Source organism: Balaenoptera physalus (assembly GCF_965194825.1).
Source record: "Balaenoptera physalus genome assembly, chromosome: 15".
Classification (NCBI taxonomy): domain Eukaryota; kingdom Metazoa; phylum Chordata; class Mammalia; order Artiodactyla; family Balaenopteridae; genus Balaenoptera; species Balaenoptera physalus.
In genome coordinates, this window is record NC_138894.1 from 82,198,156 (window position 1) to 82,225,793 (window position 27,638).

Sequence of the window (27,638 nt, forward strand, 5' to 3'; positions counted from 1 at the left end):
AGGTAAAGAGGCAGATCTTTGGAGGGCAGTTTCTAATCTTACTTGAAGTGATCTGGGCTTAGAAGGGAGTTCTGCCAAGAATGAGGATCAGCTAAGCGCTAAGCTAAGTTCTCTTGGCCTTAACTCCATGTATTTATTGAGACGATGCCTGCTTTGGAGGGATCTTTAGTTGTTCTGTAAACTCTGCAGACCCAGTGGACCATCTGAAGGCAGGTCTACTTGCAAATAAGCACCCCCTGGGTATGAGATAAATGGGTGTACTCTTGCCTTTTTTATAACCTTGCTTTTCATTGCATTCTTCAATTTCCAGCTCTGAAATGTAAAAGAGAAAAAAAATCAGCACCTGTCCTGGCTTCAGTTTTGTTATCTGAACAATTACAGGGTTGGTTGGATGGGCTCTTCACTGAGTACCCTCCCCGGTTCTGCATTCTCTGGTCTGTGGTTCTAAAAACTAAATGTCCTGCACTAGGCAGGAGCAGTGTGATCTCTACTCGGGTCAACAGTGCTGGCCTTATGGAAAAGCTGGGCTGTTTGCTAAAGCAGTGCTTCAGTGACTGCCCCTCTAAACCCAGTTCTTCGCTTATCAATTACAGTGTAGGAAGTAAGGGCCCCCAGCAAGGGGGCTTCAAAGAATAGGAAAGGAAAGAAAGAGGATGTGGGTGAGAGGCAGTACTTTCGCTTTTTAAAAAAATAATAATTTTCTTCTTATTTTATCTTTTTGAGTTTCAAATGCACATTACTTATTAACTGATTACCACTTTTGTTTGCTTATGGTGCATTACCTTAATTTTTTAGGAAGCATTTTGTTAAATGACTTCTACAATAGTTTTTCCTTAATTTCAACATTCTCCTGAAAGGGTCTTTAAAGTACTTGGAATGCATGCTACCTTTCAGAAAGCTTCATTGCTTAGCTCTCTAACAACTGTGAGGTGGGAAGTTTTGATTCTTTCTTTTGAATAAAGAGGAAACTAAAACGCGTAGATATTAAGCACATCAGGGAAGCAGAATTAGTCTTGCTTATAGGATCATTAAAAGTTGTACAATTTACAGTTCTGTCAGAGAGGGAAGGGACTTTCAACCATGAGTAAAATCACATGCATGTCTAAATACCCTACAGACTGCTGCTCTAAGGCAGATAGATGACTGCAGCAGCATCTAGACAAATACCCAGATAATTTTATTTTCCCCACTAGGTATCTTTCTTCTAGGCTTACTGTCTTCAGCCAGCTACCTTGTCCCTTCTTTATGCTTCAGCACTGACGACCCATAAAGGTTGGAAATTGAAGCTGTCCCCTTTCATCTCAGGCCAAAATTGCAACTCCTTCAGATCTCCCTGGGGAGCAAAGTGAAATCAAATCAACAGTGGTATAGAAAGCTAACTGCCCAAGATGTAGCTTAGGACCCCAGGTGAGTTAGGTCATCTCTGAGCTCTCCCCCGAGGCCTTGGTTAACTCTGAGGGTATGAAATGGAACTGAGTGAGGCCTTCTCCAGAGATCAAAGATGAGAGGGTCAAGAAAAAAAGACCCATTCCCAAAAACCAGAGAACAACTTTCTTGAGTAGTACAAGTCCATTCAGTAGAATCTTTGTTATTAGAATCAGAGAATGGAAGAAACTCTGTGAAGTCGTCCAATTTATCCCCTGCTTTCAAATAATTAACAAGGATTCATTGAATTACTCCCTGCACCTGTAGGCATCTACCGGGATGGAATCCAACCCATAGCACTTTTCAAGACGGGAATTATCTCCAAGTGTCCTGTGGTCATCTTTTCCAGTGTCTCGCCAGCATCAGCCACCCAGTTAATATCTAACCTAAATCACTCCTGCTACTTATTTAAGCCTTTATTTTTTTTTGATACCTTAGGAGATGTGGGAAAACAGCAAGTATCCTTTCCTGGAAACTTCTCAATGCTGTGATTCAGAGTGAACAGAGCATGCAAGGGAGAATCTCAAAGAACGTAGACTGTTAAATTTTCCCAATAAGAAAAGAGTCAGGAGTAAAGTTATGTATTTGACTTTTCCATTTATTAGCTCTGTGGTCTTGGACACGTAATGTAACACCCTTAAGCTTCAATTTCTTCTTTCATAATAAAAATATAATACTTAAACCAAAGCTTATTATAATGGTTTAAAGGGGTAATATATGCAAAAAAAAATTTGTCAACTGTGAAGTGTGATACAGATGCCAGATACAGTAAAATCTTTCGTTTGTTATGAGGATTAAGTCAGAAGAATGATGGTAAAATAAGTGTTGGGAGGATGTAGAGAAATTGGAACCTTGTTCATTGCTCATTGGAATGTAAAACAGTGCAGTACGGTGGAAAGTAGTAGAGTGGTTCCTCAAAACACACACACACACAAACACACACACACACACACACAGAAATACCATATGATCCAACAATTCTACTACTGGGTATATACCCCAAAAATTTGAGAAGGATTCAAACAGACATTTTTATACAAGCATTCATAGCAACACTATTCACAATAGCCAAAATGAAGAAACAACCCAAATATCCATCCATGGATGAATGAACAGGCAAAATGTGGTATATACATACAATGGAATATCATTCAGTCTAAAAAAGAAATGAAGTTCTGACACACACTACAACCTGGAAGAACCTTGACAACATGATGCTAAGTGAAATAAGCCAGACACAAAAGAACAAAGATTGTATGAATCAATTCCAGTTATATAAGGACAGTCAGACTCATAGAAACAGAAAGTCAAATGGTTATTGCCAGGGGTTAGGGAGGAGGGGAGAAGAGGAAGTTATGGTTTAATGGGTACAGAGTTTCAGTTTGGGATGATGAAAATTTTCTGGAGATGGATGGTGGTGATAGTTGCACAGTAGTGTGAGTGTGCTTAATGCCATAGAACTGTACACTTAAAAATGGTTAAAATGGTGACGTTTATGTCATGTACATTTTATCACAATGTGAAAAAGAAGATAATGGTCAGTACATGGTCCCCACTTGGCAAAGGATATGGAGGATATGAACACAAAAGAAAACATATGGAAGTTACCATTTTGTTAGAGAAACTGAACAATACAAAAAACAGTCCAGACTAATAGGCACCACTCTGTGATTCGAAGCTTCTCAAGAGATGCAAGGAGGCAGTAGTGAGCACGCTGGATCGGCGTGACTAGAGAAGTGACTGGCTCCATGGATGTGCAGACCTCGACTGGACATAGGCCTTTGAATGAGCACAGTCAAAACTTTATTTCCAGGCTTAGGAAGCATCTTCCCAGCAACTAGCCCTCTTGTCTGCACCTCAGAAAGCAGCCATTTTCCTCCCATTCTAATTTGAACGCCAGGAATCCAGTGCAGTAACTGATTCATTGGCATTTTATATTGTGTAGCGCCTTCATTCCAAGAGACTGCCCAGAGAACTAGAGACAGGCATTCAGCATTATTTTTTTTAATTGAATGATAGTTGATTTACAATATTGTGTTAGTTTCATGTGTACAGCAAAGTGATTCAAAGTTATATATATTTTTTCAGGTTATTTTCCATTATAGGTTATTATAAGATATTGAATATAGTTCCCTGTGCTATATAGCAAATCCTTATTGCTTATATATTTTATGTTTCTATCAGTTAATCCCATACTCCTAATTTGTCCATCCCTCCTCCCTTTTAACAGTTTCTATCTGTTAATCCCATACTCCTAATTTGTCCATCCCTCCTCCCTTTCCCCTTTGATAACCATAAGTTTTGTATATCTGTGAGTCTGTTTCTGTTTTGTATGTAGATTCATTTTTGTATTAATTTTTAGAGTCCACATATAAGCAATATATATATATATTTGTCTTTGTCTGTCTGATTTACTTACTATGATAATCTCTAAGTCCATCCATGTTGCTACAAATGGCAATATTTCATTCCTTTTATGGCTGAGTAATATTCCATTGTATATGTATATACCATATCTTCTTAAACCAATCATCTGTTGATGGGCACTTATGTTGTTTCCATGTCTTGGCTATTGTAAATAGTGCTGCTATGAACGTTGGGGTACGTGTATCTTTTCAAAGTAGAGTTTTCATCTTTTCCAGATATATGCCCAGGAGTGGGATTGCTGGATCACACGGTAGCTCTATTTTTAGTTTTTTAAGGAAGCTCCATACTGTTCTCCATAGTAGCTGCACCAACTTATAGTTCCTCCAACAGTGTAGGAGGGTTTCCTTTTCTCCACACCTTCTCCAGCATTTATTATTTGTAGACTTTTTGATGATGGCCATTCTAACCAGTGTAAGGTGATACCTCATTGTGGTTTTGATTTGCATTTCTCTAATAATTAGTGATGTTGGACATCTTTTCATGTGGCTGTCGGCCATCTGTATGTCTTCTTTGGAGAAATGTCTATTTAGTTCTTATATGCCCATTTTTTGATTGGGTTGTTTGTTTTTTGATATTGAGTTATATGAGCTGTTTGTATGTTTTGTATATTAACCCCTCGTTGGTTGCATCATTTGCAAGCATTTTCTCCCATTCCATAGAATGTGTTTTCATTTTGTCGGTAGTTTCCTTTGCTGTGAGAAAGCTCATAAGTTTGCTTAGGTCCCACTTGTTTGTTTTTGCTTTTGTTTCTTTTGCCTTCAGAAACTGATCTAAGAAAATATTGGTATGATTCATGTCCGAGAATGTTTTGCCTATATGTTCTCTTCTAAGAGTTTTATGGTGTAATGTCTTATATTTAGGTCTTTAAACTATTTTGAGTTTATTTTTGTGTATGGTGTGAGGGAGTGTTCTAATTTCATTGACTTACATGTAGCTGTCCAGCTTTCTCAGCACTGCTTGTTGAAGAGACTGTCTTTTCTCTATTGTATATTCTTGCTGCCTTTGTTGAAGATTAACTGACCTTAGGTGTGTGGGTTTATTTCTGGGTTCTCTGTTCTGTTCCATTGATCTATATGTCTGTTTTTGTGCCAGTACCATGCTGTTTTGAATACTGTAGCTTTTAGTGTTGTCTGAAGTACAGAGAGGCATTCTTAAATGCCTATTTGAAACTGGAAACTGAGAGGCATGGCATAGAGTAAACCAAAAGGCTGAGTATTGATTGACACATTATCTGGGTTAAGCTGAGGGAATCAGGAGTTAATCATTAATGTCATCAGATACCTACAGTTTAATGCCAGTACAGAGGTACTACATTGTTGCTATAAGTACAATCTTTTCAGTCTACCAGAAAAAAAAAATTTGCTCTGGTTTGGTGATAGCAGAAAGAGGTGATTGTAGTGAATTTTACAGAGAATGGGGGCATCAGGCTGAGTAATGTAATGGAAAGAGCAAGACTTTGGTGTCAGACGGACCTGGATTTGGATCCCAGTTCTGCCACTTACCACCTTGTGAATTTGAAAAGTTATTTCACTTTTCTTAGTTTCTCATATGGAGCATAATAATACCTACATCACTAGGTTTAAGATAAGATTATGACAATTTGTATAATGTCCCTTAAACATTAAGGGCACTCTAATAATGAGAAGAAAATCAGCAGAAAAGTTTTCAGTAGAGATACCTGTGATTGCTTCTAGATTATAATAAAAATAGCTAACTTTCATGGTACTAATATTTTCCCCAGGAATGTTCTAATAACTTTACATTTTGAACTCTTAACCCTTGGGAAAATCCTATCAGGTAGGTAGCATAGTTATCCTCACTTTACATTTGAGGAAGCTGGAGCACAGAGAGGTTAAGATACTTGCCAAATGTCACAGAGCCAATAAAAGTTGACACCGAAGTCCATGTTCTGAACTGTGATAATATAGACCAGGGGTGATATTAGATAGCCTCCTAATGAATGAATTCACTGTGCATAAAAATATGTAACTTTGGTTTTAATAATAAGATGATTAGGAAAAAACAAAATAAAATGAATCTTTAAATCTCTGTATAATGGTTATTTTATGGTCATATTAAGTTTCTATTCATCTAATTCCAAAGATACAGATAATCAAGAAACATAAATCACCATGTCATATTAATAAGATATGTCTTTCTCACATATAGACACTAAAACATTTAAAGACAGAAGTGTGCCAGTTTTTATTGCTTAAGTTCTCATATTTGTGATAATTTTAGAATTCAAAAGTTTTAATATAGATAAGTTCAATATGTACATTTTTCCAATTAGTATTAAAAAAAGAAAAAGATTATCTCTAAGGATTCAGGTTCCTTTTTATTCACAGTAAGACTAAAATTCTAGAAGATTTACATGGATAAAATTATACATCAAGAATACCAAACATATTATGGAGGAATGTGGGCTTGCCTTGGTTGCTTACTCACTTACTTGATATAAGTTAGAAAAATTATGGCCCAGAAAACTCCAGAATGGAAAGATGTTTCACTTGTAAGTAATTGAGTAGACCAGTAACCGTAGAGGAAGTTAGAACTGTAGTAAAAAACGTATTTCTCAAAAGGACACCAGGCCCCAGTGACTCATGATACATAAGTTGTTCAAAACCAGAGAAAAAGCTGAAAAGCTTGTCAATTTGTATCTGGTATAAACTCAGTGCCAAAAGTGGACAAAGATAGGATAAAAAAAGAAAACTATAAGCCAATCAAGAATTTGGAGACTTTTAATGTATCAATTGTAATTTATTACATTTTGAGACTTAAGGATAAGATTTCTATGATACCCTTGATAGATGTCAAAAATGTTTTAGTAAAATTTAACACCCATTCCTGATTAAAACAAGGAAGTCTCTTGGTAAAATAGGAATGGAAGGAAACTTCCCTAACTGGATACGGCATATCTAGTAGAAACCTAAATCTCCTTAGTTTGGGCAAATACCAAAGAAGCTTATTTCTCACTTAAGTAATAGTCCAAGGTGAGTGTTTCTGGTTAGCAGGCCCTACACACAGTCTTTCAGGTACTCAGAATCCTCGCATCTCGTGGCCCCATCTCCTAGAACCTCATCCTCTATATCCAGCCTCAGAAAGGAGGATGGAGGAGTGCAAGGGAGAGTTTTTCATGGGCCTGGCACGAATACCGTTCACATTACCCTGGGGAGAACTTAGTCCCATGGCTGTACCCAACTGTGAGGGAGGCAGGAAAATGGATTCTAGCTGTGCGCTCAAAGGGAAAACTAGAAAGTGGTTTCTGTGGACAGTTAGTGCTCTCTGCCCCAGTCAGCTTCTCTGGCTACCTGTATCTATATACCCTTCTTCACACTCATTTCCTCCCCAAGAGAGATGACCCCAAATCTTATGCAGTCACTGCATTCATCTCAAAGTTTAAGAACTCTGACTGCTGTGCAGTCCATTCCATCAAATACTTCAAATCAAATATGTGGTTCTTTATGGTTTGGTGACCTATGAACTAAAAGATGTTAACTGCTCCTGCACACCCACACACCAGCACAAGTTAGTGGAGCAGAAAAGGACAACAGCAATAAAAAGTTCCACTTGGAAAGGGGAGAATAGGATACATACCAAATCTCAGACCAAACACAAAATTAAAATCCTGTTGGATCTGTATCTAAACATGAAATATCTAATCACAAAAGACTGAACTATGAAATAGTAAAGGGCACTGTATAGTAAAATAGGATTTAATTATGGATTAGGAAGACCTCTTGAGCATAACACAACATCCAGAAATCTTAAAGTAAAAAATGGACAGATTTGACCTCATAAAAATGTAAAATTTCTGTATATCAGAAGGTACCTTAAACAAAATTAAAAGACATATGTAACAAATATTTACAACACAGCTGAAAGTTGGTTAATATCTCTAATAATCAATAAGAAAAAGACAAACAACCCAAAGTAAAAATGGAGGCTTTTGCCTTCCAGATGGGAAACTAATTGCACACAGCAATGTTCTCCCCTTCCCCAATCCCATCTATCCTTCTACTCTAAGCCTTGGATTTCTTTTTTGAGTATGGGAATATATACCTTGTTCTGCAAATTCAAAGAGAAAATTTTGGCTAATGAAAATTATGAGAAATTCCTGAGAGTAAACGAACAAAGGATAAGTTTGAAGAGGGTAATCGCAGCCTGGAATTTGTGCTGGATCCCTTTGGAAAGTACTACAGAGAACATGGGAGAATCACCAGGAATTCCTCCTGCCTACAGGTGGAAGAAGCCAGGAGTAGAGAAGAGTGGTTCAATGCAAATGACAGGAAAATGAGTTGGGGTACCCACAGTGTGTCGTGTGCATCCCACCCTCCTCTCCATCCATTCGGATCTGTCTTTGGGCAGGAGCCATGCTGAAGGAGAGGCAGGGCCTGACAATGCCCAGAGATAATGACCGAGCCCAGAATACCAGCCTCTAAGATATTCCATCCAGAATACATCCCACCTTTTCCCCATTCTCACTGAAAACAGTGGGGAGCACAAACCTCAGTAGCTGTTTGTCCACCTCCCCCAAGGCTGGCTGAAAGACTAGAAGTATAAAGGATCCAGCATGGGATCCAAACCACAAAGATGATCCCACAGTCAAAAATCACCAACATCTGGCACGCAGCCACCGTGAAAAATAGGTAACAACCCAACAGAATTACAACTATGCAAAAGTTAATAGAGCGATAAGAAAAGGACTTTAAAACAAGTGTGATTAGTGTCTTCAGATATAGGATGATGTCACAATAATGAATCAGGAACTGTCTGTTATAAAACAAACCAAAGACAAACCTTGGAAGTAAAAAATATAATTGGAATTAAAAATGCACTAGATAGAAGAATAGGCATAGCTAAAAAAGAAATTAGATATCTGGAAGACAGCCTAGGGATGAAGTACAAGGCGAGAAAAAGATAAAAACTTAAGACATGGAAGAAAGTTCTGCAAGTCGTAGGATCTACCCAATAGAGAATAATGAGAATAGAAGAGAGGTAAAATCTGAAGAAATAATAGGATGGAATTTCTTATAGTTGAAGAAATATATAAATCTGAGGATTGAAATGGTCCACCAACTACAGAGTAGGATAAACACACAACAAAAATAAAAGGCAATGTACAAAAGTAATGAAAGTTCAGAACTTTCATTAGTCAATATAGTCAATATGCTAAAAGCTGTAAGGATAAAGACAAACTGCTGCAGCCTCCAGAGAGGGTGAGAAAAAGACTGTTCAAAGTAATTCTAATCAGATTTGGTATTAGGTGTGTCATCAACAATATTGGATGAAAAAAGACATTGGATGATATTTTTAGTTTGGTAAAGGAAAAGAAGTTCAAATCTAGATTTCTGTGTTCAGCCATGACATCATTGAAATGTGAGAATGAAATAAGATTCTTTCAAATATCCAAGAATTCAAATTCTAACAACCCAGCAGATTCTCTCTGAAAGCTGAAAGAACTACTAGAGAATACACCCCCCAAAAAAGTCAATCCGGAACTTAACAATGAACTGCAATAGTTAGCAAAAAAAGTAATAAAGCCATTCTATAAATATGATTATAAAATTACTTTTAAAAAACAATACTGTGCCAAGATTTCAGATTATGTCAACATGGGATGTGGGAAGATGGGGGCAAGGGTGCTGATGAAGAATTTAGGAAAATAAAAGCATTCTAAGATTCATCAAAAGGAATCAATGGGTAGCGATTAACTTCAGACACTATTAGAAAAATATAAATCTAACCACTTATGATAAAAGCTTAAGTGTAACTACTAGAAAAATAAAAATAGAATATGTATGATTTTCAAACCAGTAAATGAAAAGAGGAACAAAGAAAATTCCACTAATCCATGAAAAGGCTGGGAAGAAGAAATGCAAGCATGAGAAAAAGGATGGTAAATTGAAAACACAAAATAAGGCGGTAGGAATAGGTCTAAGTGTATCAAATGTAACAGTAAATATGAATTGCCTATGTTTGTCTCATTAAAGGGAAAATAGTTTGGACTTTTAAGAATCCAGCTATGTGCAGGTTACTAGAGAAAGCCAAAACTGTGATAACTCAAAGTTTGAAAACATATCCCTAGCAAGTACTAACAGAAAGGTGGCAATAGCACCATCAATACCAGACAAGGTAGAATTGAAAGTCAAAAACATTAAAAGTTTAATAAAGGACATTTCTCATGGTTAAATAATTCACCAAGAAGCAATAATAATCATAAACTTAAATGCCCCTAACATCATTTGGAAATACAAGGAAAATTGATAAAATCACAGATGGAAATTAGAAAATCCATATCGTAGACGTATGTTAAAGTCTCCCACTATGATGGACTATGAATAAAAATATAGAATATTTAAATAATGTAATTAATAAGTTCATGCTAATATATATGAATAGAATTCACATCCAATAGAGAATATGCAACTTGTTCATTTACTCAGTCAACATTTACAAAAATTGGTCGTATAGAATGTCACAAAGAAATTACAGTTAGGGAAAAAAATGAAATATAGAGATATATAGACCACTTAACCAACCCCAGTATATTAAAGTTTTTTTAAATTTTTTAAAAAGTTAATCCAGGCATCTAGATATTTTAAGTCACTTCTAAATAATTTATTGGTTAAAGAGAATGTGAAAATTGTAGTTTAAAATTATTTATAAATTCATGAAAATGAAAGCACTCCATATCAGAACTTATATGTTTTTTCATGGCTTCAAAAGCATTACACACTAACCTAAGAAGCTAGGAAATAAATAACCCAAACAAGCCCATAGAAAGAAGAAATAAAAATAATTAAAGCAGAAACGGATGAAATAGCAAATAGATAAGTCCATTTCTTCTTCCTCCTACCTCATTTCTCCTGTCTCCTGTAGCAAAATTCTTCAAAATAATTGCTTATTCTCACTGTCTTCAGTCGTTCTCCATTTAAAAAAAAAAAGAAGAAGAAAAAAAAAAAAACCTAATCAGGTTTCTATCTTCAGCACTTCACCAAAACATATCTTGTAAAGACCACCATGTGTATATTTCAACTTTAATTTTATTTGAACCATCAGTGGGTTGATCATGTAACTTATTTTACAATCTTGGACACTTAGTAAAAGAGAGTAAGAGAGCACTGTTAATTATTACAGCTGAAAATAGGCATAAATTGGGTCATGTGGTCACCCCACCAATCAGCAACATTTAGCCATAGATCAGTGCCTGGCATAGAGTGCATAATACATATATATTGAATGGATGGAGTTTATCAGCCCCACAGAATTTCCCCATTTTTTATTTTTGTTGTTAACTGGATAAAATAAAACCTTTGGCAAGATTGACCAAGGAACAAAAAGAGATCACAAAAAAACATGAGGAATGAGTGAAAGGTCATAGACACAAATATGTGAAAGATAAAAGAAAATTATGAGAATACTATAACAACTTTGTACTAATCCACCTGAAAACATAGATGAAATGGATACATCTCCTACAATACAAATGATTAAAGTTGACCTAAGATGGAGTAGAAAATCTGAATAAATGAGTCAATGTTAAAAAAAAAAATTGGGGCTTCCCTGGTGGCGCAGTGGTTAAGCATCTGCCTGCCAATGCTGGGAACACCGGTTCGAGCCCTGGTCCGGGAAGATCCCACATGCCGCAGAGCAACTAAGCCCATGCGCCACAACTACTGAGCCTGCACTCTAGAGCCTGTGAGCCACAACTACTGAGCCCACGTGCCACAACTACTGAAGCCTGCGCGCCTAGAACCTGTGCTCCACAACAAGAGAAACCACCGCAATGAGAAGCCTGCACACCGCAACGAAGAGTAGCCCCTGCTCGCCGCAACTAGAGAAAGCCCGCACGCAGCAACGAAGACCCAACGCAGCCAAAAAAAAAAAAAAAAAAAAAATTGGAAAAAGCATTTATCAGCTGTGCTGTGGAGAAATAAGAAAGTGGTCTGGATACCTGCTTGGGCTAGTATAACAGGGCAGGAAGAAACCACTTAGGGGAAAGTGGATTTCAGGGCTGAAAGTCAGAGTTCTGTGCTCCAGCTACCCCATCTGTGTGGAGATTTGCAAACTTATTTTTTGAAAGAAACTGATAGATTTCATTGTAGATGCATTACTTTTCACCATAGTTCCATTCCTACTCAGAACTACTGAGTCCTCTCCTACTTTGTGGGAAGATTGGACAAAATTATGAAAGAAACCAAGGAGTTAAGCTACAAGTTAGAAGAAAATATATCCTCCCTTCAGCTAGCTACATATTACAGGGTCCAGGCAAGCACGTAGCCTTATGGCCTAGATTTTTTTTTGCCCACCATATGAGAAGGATACCATTAGCCCGTTTATCTTGTAGATTTGTTTTGAGGGTGAAAAGAGAATGAACATCTGGTAATGGATAAAGAGGGACATAAGTGGGAGATTTAGCATTAGTTTGAAGGGTATGTATGGAACAAAAATGAAAAAACATGAAGACACTCCAGTTATGATGCATTTACAACACTTTTCCATCTCCAGGCCAGCAACCCACTTGTGTCCCGCCATCCTAAATATGCCCTGAGCATGTCTTCTTGTACTTAGGTCCTACACAGAGTGAGTGTAGTAGCATCTCCAGCAATTTGTTCAGTGTATGCTCAATAAATTATTCTGAAATAAAAGGAAAAGGTTAAGGATAACCTTTAATCATAAAGAAAATACTGAGCTCTGTTCATTATTCTCTGAGGAGGATGTCCTCACTATAGAAAGATTTTCTTTAAAACGATAAAGTGAATAAAAATGTTGGTGTTGAAAAGAATGACTATAGAGAAAGCAGCTCTGTAGGGTAACACCATTGAGAAGAGTAGGAGAGTTTAGAATTTGATATATATTTTCATAAAACTTGGCAATGACTGATTTTATTCCAGTATTTCAAATGGTTTTGGAAAAAGAAATAATAAAGTAATTAAGATTGTAAAAAAGTTAAATTTAGTGATAAACTCCCAACATAAAAGCAATGTGCTGTACAAAAAGTCTTTGAAACAAAAGAAGGTGGAGAGAAGGTAATTCTAATGAAATTTTATCTCTAGGGGCATATATCATCAAACCCCTCCAGCATAAATGCTATTTTATTATATTCTTATGTCTTACTCATTTGTGTGTATTCAGAGTATTTTATTCTAAGATTACATATTTGGCTGAATAAACTTCTTGATGTCTGTAGATGTTATGTTTTAGTGGAATATTTGTATATAAATGTTTTCAACAAATTACCAAATCAGTGACAATTTCTGGAACATGAAGAGCTGAATTAGTAAATTCATTTGAAGAGAAGAAAAACATTTCATTGCTCTTGAGCTCCTAAGTGTTGAATTTTATTTTTTCTGAGGTGGTATAAAAATGTATTTCTAACAGTGAAAATATGTGAACATATGAAAGAATAAAGACTGGTTTATATTGAGTTAGAGAAGATGAGGCTTGGAAGGTAATTTGAAGCCATATGGTATACGGTCTTGAAAAGTTTGGCTTGGGTGGGACCTCAGAGATCATCTGGTGTTTAATTAACCTGTTAATCTTATTTTCAGAGAAATTAGGTCCCAAGAATCCCTCCAATTTCTTTTTTTTTTTCTTATTTATTTTATTTTTGGCTGCGTTGGGTCTTCATTGCTGTGCGTGGGCTTTTCTCTAGTTGTGGAGAGCGGGGGCTACTCTTCATTGCAGTGCGCGGGCTTCTCACTGCAGTGGCTTCTCTTGTTGCGGAGCACGGGCTCCAGGTTCACGGACTTCAGTAGTTGTGGTGTGCGGGCTTCAGTAGTTGTGGCATGCAGGCTCAGTGGTTGTGGCTCATGGGCTCTAGAGCGCAGGCTCTGTAGTTGTGGCACACAGGCTCAGTTGCTCCGTGGCATGTGGGATCTTCCTGGACCAGGGCTTGAACCCGTGTCCCCTGCATTGGCAGGCAGATTCTTAACCACTGTGCCACCAGGGAAGCCCTCAAATTTCTTTTTATAATTAAAGTAATTGATCTTCAATGTTTTGTTAGACTCAGGTATATAATATAGCAAAGTGATTCAGTTGTGTGTGTGTGCGTGTGTGTGTGTATTCTTTTTCAGGTTCTTTTCCATTATAGGTTACTATTGATACATGATACTGAATATAGTTCCCTGTGCTATGCAGTAGGTCCTTGTTGTTTATCTATTTTGTATACAGTAGTGTGTATCTGTTAATCCCAAACTCCTAATTTATTCCTCCTCCCCCTTTCCCCTTTGGTAACCAGAAATTTGTTTTCTATGTCTGTGAGTCTATTTCTGTTTTATAAATAAGTTCATTTGTATAATTTTTAGATACCATATAAAAGTGATATCATATGATGTTTATCTTTCTCTGTCTGTCTTATTTCACTTGGTATGATAATCTCTAGGTCCATCCATGTTGTTGCAGATGGCATTATTTCATTCTTTTTTATGGCTGAGTAATATTCCATTGTATATATATATATAGCACATCTTTATCCATTCGTCTGTCGGCGGACATTTAGGTTGTTTCCATGTCTTGGCTATTGTAAATAGTGCTTCTATGATGATGGCCATTATGACTGATGTGAGGTGCTACCTCATTGTAGTTTTGATTTGCATTTCTCTAATAATTAGTGGTGTTGAGCATCTTTTCATGTGCCTGTTCGCCATCTGTATGTCTTCTTTGGAGACATGTCTATTTAGGGCTTCTGCCCATTTTTTGATTGGGTTGTTTGCTTTTTTTTGATAATGAGCTGTATAAGCTGTTTGTGTATTTTGGAAATTAAGCCCTTGTTGGTGGCATCATTTTCAAATATTTTCTACCATTCCATAGGTTGTCTTTTCATTTTGTTAATGGTTTCCTTTGTTGTGCAGAAGCTTTAAAGTTTAAATAGGTCCTATCTGTTTATTTTTGCTTTTGTTTCCATTACTCTAAGAGGCAGATACAAGAAAATATTGCTGCGATTTATGTCAAAGAGTGTTCTGCCTACATTTTCCTCTAGGAGTTTTATAGTATTCGGTCTTACATTTAGGTCTTTAATCCATTTTGAGTTTATTTTTGTATGTGGTATTAGAAAATTTTCTAATTTCTTTCTTTTACAAGTAACTGTCCAGTTTTCCCAGCATCACTTATTGGACAGACTATCTTTTCTCCATTGTATATTCTAGCCTCCTTTGTCATAAATTAATTGACCATAAGTGTGTGGGTTTATTTCTGGGCTTTCTATCCTGTTCATGGATCTGTGTGAACTGGTTTTGTGCCAGTACCATACTGGTTTGATTACAGTAGCTTTATAGTATAGTCTGAAGCCAGAGGGCATGATTCCTCCAGCTCCATTCTTCTTTCTCAAGATTGTTTTGGGTATTTGAGGTCTTTTGTGTTTCCATACAAATTTTAGAATTTTTTTTTCTAGTTCTGTGAGAAATGCCATTGGTAAATTGATAGGGATTGCACTGAATCTGTAGATTGCCTTGGGCAGTATGGTCATTTTAACAGTATTGATTGTTCCAATCCAAGAACACAATATATCTTTCCATCTGTTTGTGTCAACTTCCATTTCTTTCATCAGCATCTTATAGTCTTCAGAGTACAGGTCTTTTGCCTCCTTAGGTAGGTTTATTCCTAGGTATCTTATTCTTTTTTATGTGATGGTAAATGGGATTGTTTCCTTAATTTCTCTTTCTGATACTTCATTGTTAGTGTATAAAACTGCAACAGATTTCTTTATATTAATTATGTATCCTGCTACTTTACCAAATTCACTGATGAGCTCTAGTAGTTTTCTGATGGCATCTTTAGGATTTTCTATGTGTAATGTTATGTCATCAGCAAATAGTAACAGTTGTACTTCTTCCTTTCCAATTTGGATTCCTTTTATTTTTTTTATTCTCTGATTGCTGTGGCTAGTACTTCCAAAACTATGCTGAATAAAAGTGGTGACAGTGGGCATCCTTGTCTTGTTCCTGATCTTAGAGGGAATGCTTTCAGCTTTTCACTATTGAGTATGATGTTAGCTGTGGGTTTGTCATTTATGGCCTTCATTATATTGAGGTATGTTCCCTCTATGCCCACTTTCTGGAGATTTTTTTATCATAAATGGATGTTGAATTTTATCAGAAGCTTTTTCTGCATCTATTGAGATGATCATATGGTTTTTATTCTTCAGTTTGTTAACATGGTCTATCACATTGATTGATTTGTGGATATTGAAAATTATCCCTAGGACAAATCTCACTAGGTCATGGTGTATGACCCTTTTAATGTATTGTTGAAGCTGGCTTACTAGTATTTTGTTGAGGATTTTTGCATCTATGTTCATTGAAATTGTGATATTGACCTGTAATTTTCTTTTTTGTGTGGTATTTTTGTCTGGTTTTGGTATCAGGATGATGGTGACCTCATTGAGTTCAGAAGTGTGCCTTCCCCTGCATTTTTGGAGTAGTTTCAGAAGGATAGGTGTTAACTCACTCCAGTTTCCTATGAACTTTTCCCAGGCACACAAACTAGCATTTATAATGAGGGATTTGGCTGATGGACAGTGGGTAACCATTGGAGATTTTGAGTTGAATCAAAAGAATAGCACAATCATAATTGTTTTGGTGAGATCTCTTATAGTGATTCAGTATCAGTTAGGCTGAGGACACCCTTAAGGACAGTCTTAAGAGATCCTTAGAAGTCTCTTGTAATGTGTTGGATCTGAGGTAATAAAAGTCAAGACAAAAGTGATGTCTAAGGAAATGGGGGTGAAAAGGGACAGAAGTGGAAATATGGCTTGGAGTCTCTTGATTTATACTGCGGTATCCTTGCCTGTGCTACTGACTGTGGCTTTACTTCCCTCATGTTTCATCATCTGAAAAATGGAGTTGAATTAGATGATCACTAATCACTCTGACGTCTGTGACTGAAAAGAACACCTGGAAGTAGAAGGTGAAGGCTAGAGATACAGTGCAGATCATATGCCTGATCCAGCTATGTAATCTAATTCTCTCTCTTAAGAATCACAGAGATTGGGAATTTGTAATTGAGTTGTATTAGTGGTAGAATGTTAAACAAAAAGTCTATACATTCTTACCATTGAGATCCCAAAATTCCTAAGGACTGATTATTTAAGTTTGCTCTGTATTCTTCCAGAAAGTTCTCCTTTGTAACTTAAACTAGCCTAACTTGATTGCTTATGCTTTCAAACAGAAGATTTTAACTAAACATTACTTGATAGACTAGATAGTAGAAATTTTCTGACCGTCCTTGATGAGCATGTTCCATCAGAGAAATGTTGCCCACTGTGCATCTCTCTCTCTCTCTCTCTCTCTCTCTCTCTCTCACACACACACACACACACACACACACACCAGAAAGTCTATAATTAGGTTACCAAACTTTTGACTCACTTGTCAGCAAAGCACATTTATCCAGAATAGTGAAAATGTCAGGCAACAAGAAAAGGCAACAAAAGCAAAAATTAAAAAGTGGGACTGCATCAAACTAAAAAGCTTCTTCACAGCAAAGGAAACAGTCAACAAAATGAAAAGGCAACCTCTGAAATGGGAGAAAATATTTTCAAATCATATGTCCCATAAAGGGTTAATATCCAAAATATGTAAATAACTCATACAACTCAAAAGCAAAAACAAATGATCTGACTTTAAAACGGGCAGAGGAACTGAATAGACGTTTCTCCAAAGAAGTTATACAAATGGTCAACAGATACATGAATAGGTGCTCAACATCTGTAATCAACAGTGAAATGCAAATCAAAACTACAGTAAATCATCTCACAATTGTTAGAATGGCTATCCTCATAAAGACAAGAGTTAAGGTTGGTAAGGATGTGTAGAAACGGGAATCCTTGTGCACTCTTGATGGGAATGTAAATTGTGCAGCCACTATGGAAAACAGTATGGGGGTTCTTCAGAAATTAAAAATAGAACTACCATGTGATCCAGCAATCCTACTTCTGGGTATATATCCAAAGAAAATGAAAATAGGATATCAAAGAGATATCTGCACCCCCATGTTCTTTGCAGCATTATTCACAATAGCAAATATAGGGAAACAGCCTAAGTGTTCATCAGCAGATGAATGAATAAAGAAGGTGTGAGATATATACATATATATAAATGAACTGGAATATTATCCCGCCATGAAAAAGGGAAATCCTGCCTTTTGTAGCAACATGAATGGAACTTGAGGGCATAATACTAAGTGAAAAAGACAAATACTGCATGGTATCACAAGTGGAATCTTTAAAAAAATTCAAATTCATAGAAAAAAAAAGTAGAAAAGGGGTTACTAGGGGCTGGGGAAGGTGGGGGGATAAGTAGACATTGGTACAAGGGTACAAACTTTCAGCTATAAAATGAATAAGGATCTAATTAATGTACAACATGGTGACTGTAGTTGACAACACTATACTGTATAATTAAAATTTGCTAAGAGAGTAGAATTTAAATGTTCTCACCAGGTATAGATAGATAGATAGATAGATAGATAGATAGATAGATAGATAGATAGATAGATTTTAACAGATAAAAATATATGAGGTGATGGATGTGTTAATTAACTATGTGGAAATCCTTTTACAATATATACCTATATCAAATCATCATGTTGTACACTTTAAATATCTTACAATTTTATTTGTCAGTTATGACTCAAGAAAATTGGGGAAAAAAGAAAAAAAAGACCAGGTTCAGATACAGGCTTGGCCACTTCCCAGTTGTGTAAACTTGATATTTTACCTATCTTAGTGGAAGCTACCCATCCAAGACAGCCTTCAGCGTTATGATGATACCCACTGCCTCAGGCTGATACTACTACTTTCCTTACTGGGAAAGCAAGAGGGAAAGGATGATTCGGGGTGGGGTCCTAGCTTCAGCTTTCCTTCAGTTGTATTTTTATTTGTTTTGTGTGTTTTGAGGCCCCTATTTTGTGAGGCTCTAAGTACGCTAAGTTTCTCACCCAGTAGGCAGACTTCAGTCAAAATTTACAGTGTATTAGGGACACATAACTAAATTCCAAAGCAATTTCAGCTCCCCTGATCTCACCTATGAGCTCAGAACGCCCTTAGAATAAGGTAGACAATAAAACAGGGTAAAACTAGAGTCTTCCTCTCTGCAGCTCTCTCCTAAATGTTGTTTTTTCATATCTTTGCTTTCCAAGGCACCGTTACCCATCTGTACCAGTACCCAGCAACCTTCTGTTTCCCCAAGAATCTTCATGTAGAGTGTATATGTTGATAAGGAAGCATCAAAGCCAATATTTTACCAGTTTTAGAAGCTATCCCCATTTTCAACCATTAGCTCAAAAAAGGAAGTAATGAGATCAGGACCTTACAGTGAGACAGAGCTATCAAGGATTTTAAAGGCTTAGTGGTTATTTATCAAGGTTGGTAGGTATATGGGGATTGTTAGTGAGAGAATAAATTGATGCAGCATCCTTGGAGTAGGGGGCAATTTCATAATATCTACCATCACTTAGTAGCTGTGTGATGCTGAGTTTTCTTTTCCTCCCTGGAAAAGTGGAGATACTAATGCCTACCTCCTAGTTTTGTTTCAAAGAGTAAATGTGACACAATGCCTAGCATATAGTTAGTACTTACTAAATATTACCTCCTGTTTTAGTCATCTGGGGCTGCCATAACAAAATACCATAGACTGGGTGGCTTAAACAAATTTATTTCTCACAGTTCTGGAGCCTGGAAAGCCCCAGATAAAGGTGCCAGCAAGGTAGCTTCATTATAAGGCCTCTTCTCCTGGCTTGTAGGCAGCCAGCATCTCACTGTGTGCTCACATGACCTCTTCTTTGTGTGTCCAGGGGAAGGAGGTGCTCTTTGGTATCTCTTCTTATAAGGTCACTAATCCCCTCACGGGGGCCCCACCCTCCTGACCTCATCTAACACTAATTACCTCCAAAAAGCCTCACCTCCAAATACCATTGAATTGGGGTGTTAGGGCTCCAACTTATGAATTTGGAGAGACACAAACATTCAGTCCACAGACCCTCCACATACCTAGGCACAATTTTGAGGAAGGAAAAAATACTCAGACTGTGGTTTCTATTGAAACAGATGTTAAGAAATCTATTCCAGGATTTCATGTTTAAGCTGAAATTTCATTTTTAACTTGGAGAACATATTTCAGGGTTTTCTTTTTAAGCCCTGAGGCAAGAGCAGGATCATACTACCAAGTACAGAGCAGGTTTTCTATCCCTCTCAGAGGTATGGAAAGGAACCCTTTCCTCACTGATTCATTTCAGAGACGGTAAAGAGTTCAGAAGGGGAAGGGGTGATGGGGACACAAAGCCAAGTGGGCTTTGGCCACAGGATAGTTCCTGCAGTACATAACTAAATATGTCTTGGCTTTCTTGGCAAACTGTCCAGGAGGTGGAAATACACCACGATTCTTTTACACATCTGCCTTCATTCTGGTCTGAATTCAGTCACCTTTGGTAATCATGAGAATTTTCTATTAGAATGACTTGCTTTAATACCCCAATTCTAACTTTAAACCTTGTTATGATGAGCAAAAGAAGCCAGACACAAAAGAATACCAACTGTGTTTCCATTAAAATGAAGTTCTAAAATAGACAAACTAATCTGTGATGATAGAAATCAGCACTGTGGTTGCATCAAGTAGGGCAGGAATTGAGTGGGAAGGGTCATCAGGGAACTTTCTAGAGTAATGGAAATATTCTATAGCCTGATAAAGGTGAGGGCTTATGCATTTGTCAAAACTCACCAAACTGTGCATTTAAGATCTGTTCATTTCACTGTAAATAACACCTGTTATAAAAATGAATGTATGCATTTATGCTATTTCGTATCAAAATAAACAAAATTATGAAAAATATGTGTGTTTTTCCTTGGAAAGATCTCTCAGAAATCTAGATTCATGTCTGTATATAGTCATAAGTAGCAAGCACAGGAGTATGAATAGGATAGAAGCCATATGCTCCTCAGGAATTCTTCCTAGATTTCTGTAGCCATCCTTAAAGCAGCAGTTCTCACTGGGAAGAGAAGAACAGTGGGAAATAACACCTCCTGATGGTTGTATCGGAACAACCAGGCTGAGTTTTCTAATACACATATGGGCTGCCTCCCTCCTTCATCCCAAATATTCCCTCAGGATGCTTCCCCACCTTAAGAACCATCCCAGAACCAGCCACTATGATTACGGAGAGCTTTGTAACCCTCGGGTATGTTCAGTGCAAGCTCTTGATTCCCTAAGGTAAGATGGGTTTACCAACCTCTGCCTCACTTTATTACTGTAATCTACCAACTTCCCAGATACTCCCCTTCGTTAACTGGCAAATACAGGACCTGGATCTTTCTTTCTACCTCAGTTGCTGTCATTAATTCTGGGTGACATCAAGGTCATGTAGATGAGCCATCCAGAAACGTACACTCGGACTTTCTTAATTCCAGTGGCTTTCACATCCACTCTACTTTAGCCAAGTCACACCTAGAATCTTATCATCACCTGGAACTGCACCACATCCAAAATTCTGATCTGTACTACCCCTCTATGAGTCTTAATGTCTTATCCTTTTACTTCTCTTGTGCCTTCACTCCCACTGTACCTACTTTCAACTTCAGAGCGACCTCCAGTTCTTTGACCCCATAATTTTTTTCCTAGTCTGTGAGGACTCTCTAAGGCTTCCTTGCCAACGTAAACTGTTATAACATAATGGGTTGTCTTAGTTATTTTTTTTACCAGTATCTTTGATGTGTTTTTGTTAGTCTACCTTCACCACAACAGCACCTGGACAGTAAATCTCCAGCCCAAGATCAGTACAACATTACTGCTTACTATTATCTTTATTCTTGTGCACACATGACTAGAGAAATCCTACAAATCAACCTGACAACCATTTTTGTAATTTAGCCTCAGTTGGTCCCTTAACACCTATTAACCCTTTCATCTGCCCTTGGTCAGACTGCTCTCCAAGCTCCTGAACAGTTGTCCCGGACCTTCGCCATTCTCCCTCAGATCCCTCCCCCAGGAGATCACCTGAGCACCTATGTCATGGAGAAATTGAAATCATCAAGCATACTCTCTATCATGTCTTGTTTTTATTCAGCAGTTTTAATGTAAATTCTAGCCAATATTCTCATTCATATCATATCTCAAAGTCTAAGAAAACAAGGTCAACCTTAAGTCCACCCCCTTCTGACTTCTTTGACACTTTCTGTGTCAGTCATCTCCTTCTTTTTCCAAATAAACTCTTCCCACTTGCTCCTTCTCTTCAGCCTGTAAACATGCTTATGTCAGGCCCATAATAAATACAAGCCCTCTGGACTGCATGACTCATTCTAACTACTGTTTATCATCACCATCTTATTAAGAGTGTGCTTTCTTAGTGTAACAGTGGTTCTAATTGATAAGTCTTATGGGCATTTTTAATCCCAGTTTCACTGGACTATAGAGAAATTATAACTGATCATCCTAAAAGGAATACTCCAACATCATAAGAACTAATAAACAAGGTCAGCAAGGTTTGCAGGATATGAAGTCAACATGCAAAAATCAATTATCTTAATACCCTAGCAATGAACAATCCAAAAATGAAACTTAGGAAAAACAATTCCAATTTTAATAGCATTAAAAGAATAAAATATTCAGGAATAAATGTAACAAAAGTGTAATATTTGTACACCTAAAATCATTGAGAGAAGGAAGACCTACATAAATGGAAAGACATCCCATATTTAAGAACTGGAAGACTTAATATTGTTAAGATAGCAAAACTTTCCAAATTGATCTAAAGATTCAGTGCAATTTATTTCAAAATCCCAGGTGGGTTCTTTGCACAAAATGACAAGCTAATTCTAAAATTCATATGGAAATGCAAGGGAACTGGAATAACCAAAACAATCTTGAAAAAGAATAATGGATTTGGAGGACTCACACTTCCCAATTTCAAAACTTACTACAAAGCTACTGTAATCAAGACAGTGTCATACGGTCATAAAAGTAGACATATGGATCGATTGAGAACAGAATTGAAAGTCCAGAAGTAAACTCCCACATTTATGGTCAAAGGATTTGTGACGAGGATGCCAAAAGATTCAATGAGGAAAGAATAGTCTTTTCAACAAATGGTGCTGGTATAACTGCATATCCAAATGTAAAAAATGAAGTTGGATCTTTAGGTTTCAGCCCTACATATAAAACACTCACAGTCTTACCCCAAAAAAGTGGGGGAAAAAAACCCCTAACAATCAGTGACTTTTCTTGGACTCATGAAGCTGAGGTAGCAGGGCAAACAACCACCCCAAAATGTGGACAGACAGTAGAGTCAGAGAGTCATTGAGGTCTGCTTACCTGGAGTGGAAATCACTGGAGCCCTACATTGATAGGAACACTTTTGCGGTAACTTTGACAAATTGCTGGAGCTGAGTGTGGACTAGTATGAGAGTGACAGAGTCCTGGAGTCTGTGACCTTAGGGGTCACTCACGCTTTCATGGGCTTTACCTCCAGGAAACCCACCAGGTCCTCACAGTGAAGAACCAAGAAAGATAACCTCATGGCTCTGACAGGTGGAGGAGTTTTCTTCTTTTGAAATAAATCTAGATGTTTTCCATAACAAAGCCCTAATCTCCAGGGGCAAGATTTTTCCAGAGCCTTGTTCAGCTTGGGAGAAGTACACCGCCCTGCCTCCAGCCCCTAACGGGGTGGGGTCTATGAAACACTTGTGAAGGTCGCATACCAGGGACCCAAGCACACTAAAACACTGAGATTTAACTATAAAACTGTAGAATGCTTTCCCACCCAGACACCTCACCACCACACAAACAGGGCTCTAATATAGCAGTGGATTACAGCTGAAGCCGCTGCAAAATACAGACTCTACCTAAGGAGGACTTATTAGGGTATCCCCTGGACAGCAGGAGAGACAAAAACAAAGGCACTATAGAGATTTGAAGCCTCTGGTACCTGCAGCTACAGCAAACATTACACACAGCCCAACTCATAGTAGACCCGCTTGGCTTCATTTATTTTAGTCATTCATAAATGTACTAACTTATCATAAACTCTTTTACTGGACTTCTGATTGGTTATATAACAAAAGATGACTAACCTCTCTAATACTTTTCATATTATATGAATGTTAGTATTATTGTATCACTTTATTTCTGCCTATTTTGTTGCTCCAATTTCAGTTGAAGTCTTTTAAGGACAAAGACTGTGTTTTACTTTTCTGTACCTTCCATGGATAGCTTAACTCAGCGATGCATGAGTGAGTGAGTGAATGAAAGAATGAATCAATCAGAATGAATGAGTGAATGAAAGAATGAATGCATGAGTGAGTGAGTGAATGAAAGAATGAATGAACTTAAGATTGTCATTAGATTGACAAGGGAGCCCTTGAAGGAGGTACGGCAGTTCTGGCTGTTATTATTGTTCTGATAGAACTTTCTTGGTCCTGGACATCCTCCTCCAGAGAAAGAGTGTGTACAGTGGAGAATGGTTTAGAATCAGGAAGTCGGGTTTCTAGTCCTGAATGTACCGCTAGGTAGCTGTGTGGCCTTTTTACATTTCTGTAAAATAAACATTCCTTTCAGATCTATCATTCCAAGATTCTTAAAACCACTGGCCCTTATTAAAATGAGGAAAAAACCTACCAAAATAAATTGCAAATTTAGCAAATGAATATTTCTTTTTTTATATCCTATTAATACCTAGGACTTAATGAATGCCTGCTATATTCAGGCGCTGTTTTAAGTGCATCACCTGTATTAACTTATTTATTCCTATGAAATAAAACTATTTCATTTCACTTTCACATATAAGATATAGAAATGTGTAACTTACATAGCTTGTGGCAGAAACAATTTCAGATCCAGGCAGTCTGGCTCCCATAGCTGTACTTTTGATCTTAATGTTTCTCCCAGGCACCAGGTTAGTACCAGCCTTCCCTTCTGCCCTCAGAACCACTGGCTTCTTCTGTGGTCATATACTTCATTTGAAAGATTAAACTCTTAACTCAATGCAAAGTGATAATTCAGAAAGATGTTGTGAGAGAACAGAATTCCCAGGGGAGCAAAAAGATATTTGCTAATGACTTCATTTGGGACAAAGGATTTTGTTTTATTTGACATTACAGATCCTGTATTGAGAAATCAATGTGTGGATAAGCTTTTGACCTGACTTTTGAACAGAATATCGTTCTTTCCTCCAAACGTTATCAATCATGAGGTTGAAAGGTGAGTCTTGTCATTGCAACATCACCTATTTTTCTCCTACTGAGAGGGTTCCACTTGATTTAATATTAGGAAAGGTTTCTTTCGCATGAACTGGATTTAGGAAGCCACCTTGACGCTGCTTTCTCCCACTCCTTACCTCAGCTCACAAGTATATCAGCTGTAAGAAACATATTGAGATGGTTAGACAGCCTTTTAAAGCTGGATCAGGAAGAATAAGTAAACAAGGGAACTTTCCATCATATGAAATGTGTACTTTGAGTCCAACAAAGTATACAGAGTAGCAAGTAAGATAAAGATGATTCTAGAACTAACAAAGATGTGATCAACATTCAGTGTTGCTGGGCCTTCTTCCTGCAATTCCAGCCACGTTTTCCTCGCATTCTTTTTTCCCATTCCTACCTTCCCTTTTCTCCTCTCAACTCTTTTCTCCCCCATCCTTTCCTATCCAGATACCCCCAGGACTGTTATTGTCACATTTCCTGCTCCTAGGACATTGCGGAAACGAGTTTTATATGAGAACATGTAAAAAATCCTGAATATCCACCTATGTATAGCATATGTTCACACTTTGATTTTTTCATCCATATTCATTCATTCATTCAACAGACAATTACTTAGTGAATGTTCAGTCTTAACAGTTCTTATGCCTCCCCATACACATATGTATATACCTGAGGACAGATGTTATGTTTGTGTTTCCCTAAGGACATTGGATGTTAGCTGGAAAGCCCCAAAGTAGCAGCAAATTGGGGCATATTCTTGATAGTTTACCATTTATCATGGGTTCGGGGTCTGGTAGAAGCTAGGCCTACATATTACAGCCTGAGGAAAACCAGCTGTTTGGGAAAACTAGCAGAAACAAAGACTTTGCTTTCTGTTGCTTTTATTGGTCTTTCTGGAATTTTCTCTTTGAACTCTGGGGAAAGCTCAAGCACAGGTAGGAAACAAACAGTGTCCCTCTCTCATCCCCTCCTACCTGTTCACTGAAAAAGCCCTACAAGCTTGGGAAACTTTTCCAGTGCAATCCATTGATACATAGAGTATCATAGATATGATACTATCCATGAAATATAATCATACCTTTTACAAGGTATGATTATAAAGCATTATAAAAGGTTTTGGCACAAAAATGCCCAGAATACAATGTCAAAACCAGAACGTGGCTTTTGACCAACCTGTTTACCATTGAGCACCTCTGGGGCAGCCAGCATGGTGTTAGGTACATTCCTGGTCCTTTGGGCACTTACAACCAAGTTGGGGCGGCTAGACAGGCACAAATCAGATCATGAGTACAACATGATAAAGCGGAAATAGCCCTCGATTTGGGATCTTAAGACTGGCTGTGGCTCTAAATTCCACCACTTGTTAGCTGTGAAACACAGTGAAACCTATTTAAGAAATGTTTGTAAATTATGTATGAATAGAAAATATTTTTACGGTTTTTAGTGACGAGTGCAAAGCAGAGCAGGGTTCTTTGTCAGGTTTAATATAATCCCATGAGGTAAGCCAATGTTTTGCAAACAACAAGTTGGCACCCATTGGTGGATCATAAAATCTGTTTAATGGGTGGTGACCAGTTTTTTTCTTTTTTTCTTTTTTTTTTTTATTGAGATGGAACAGAATAGAAAAAATCAGAGTATATCACATGTAGTAAGGGTAAGTTTCAGGTAACTTTTTTCTCGTGTGTGTGTGTGCATGTACTGTGTTAGAATGGGAAAGTAATTTCTTACTATAGGTCACTTTCAAAAAGTGTGAAAAATGCTGAGGAGACTGCATGCCCTCTCCACTTGAATGTTTATAAAATTATTTGGACTCAGCCTTGTTTCTTCTTTAATAATTCAATAGTTAGATTCTTAACTCACTCAAGCCAGTATTTCTTGATTTCTACACCTGCTCTGCCCCATGGGGCGGTGCCTACAGACATCTTACTCTCGAGGACCTAATCAGGAAAGGAGAATGACCAAAAGTAACTAGAGAGTATTGAGAATATTTAAATGTCACACCAGGTAATAATTACTCTTCAGTAACAGAATGTCACAGGTTGGGGGTGGAACTGAGATTTTCGGGAAGGATTTCTGGTAAGTCCACTGAGAACAAACCCTAGAGACAGGGACTTACAGGGGCGGCACCATGCAAATAGAGTCGACATCTTGGCCAGTCTCCTGTGCCCATGAGCTCCTGCCTGCCTGGCTGACCCCAGCTACCAGCTCTCAGCAAGCAGAGCCTGGCTTTCTCTCCCCTTGCATCATCTTCCCTCAGCCCTAACCCTGGCCAGTCACTATGCACAGCAGCTGTAGACTAGGAAAGGCAAGAGACAGGCAGCAGAACAGCCTGTAATCTGAGACTTGCCACATTTCTATTCGTGAGCTACTGCGCTTGAAGTGAACCTTTGCCACCAGGGCTTTCTCACAGAAACTTGATCTCTGCACTGATGAGCTATCAGGTACATCCTGCCCTGCATGACTTGGTGTGGTTCCACCATTAAGGCACCGTTAAGGCACAGCAGGCATCTGGGACAGTGCCGAAGGCTCAGGATCAGGAGTTAAAGTCGTTTCGCAGGTCACATGGACTTTAGGAAGGTTAGCCTCGAAACATTCC

At 37.7% G+C, this 27,638-nt stretch overlaps 1 long non-coding RNA gene across 1 annotated transcript in view; it reads right to left on the reverse strand.

The window, feature by feature from the left end:
- LOC309644107 overlaps nucleotides 1–27,638 on the reverse strand; it is a 32,881-nt gene extending 5,243 nt beyond the window's left edge. The window contains exon 1 of the long non-coding RNA XR_014254241.1: nucleotides 280–27,638. This is a non-coding gene — a long non-coding RNA (uncharacterized lncRNA). The remainder of the gene's footprint in view (nucleotides 1–279) is intronic.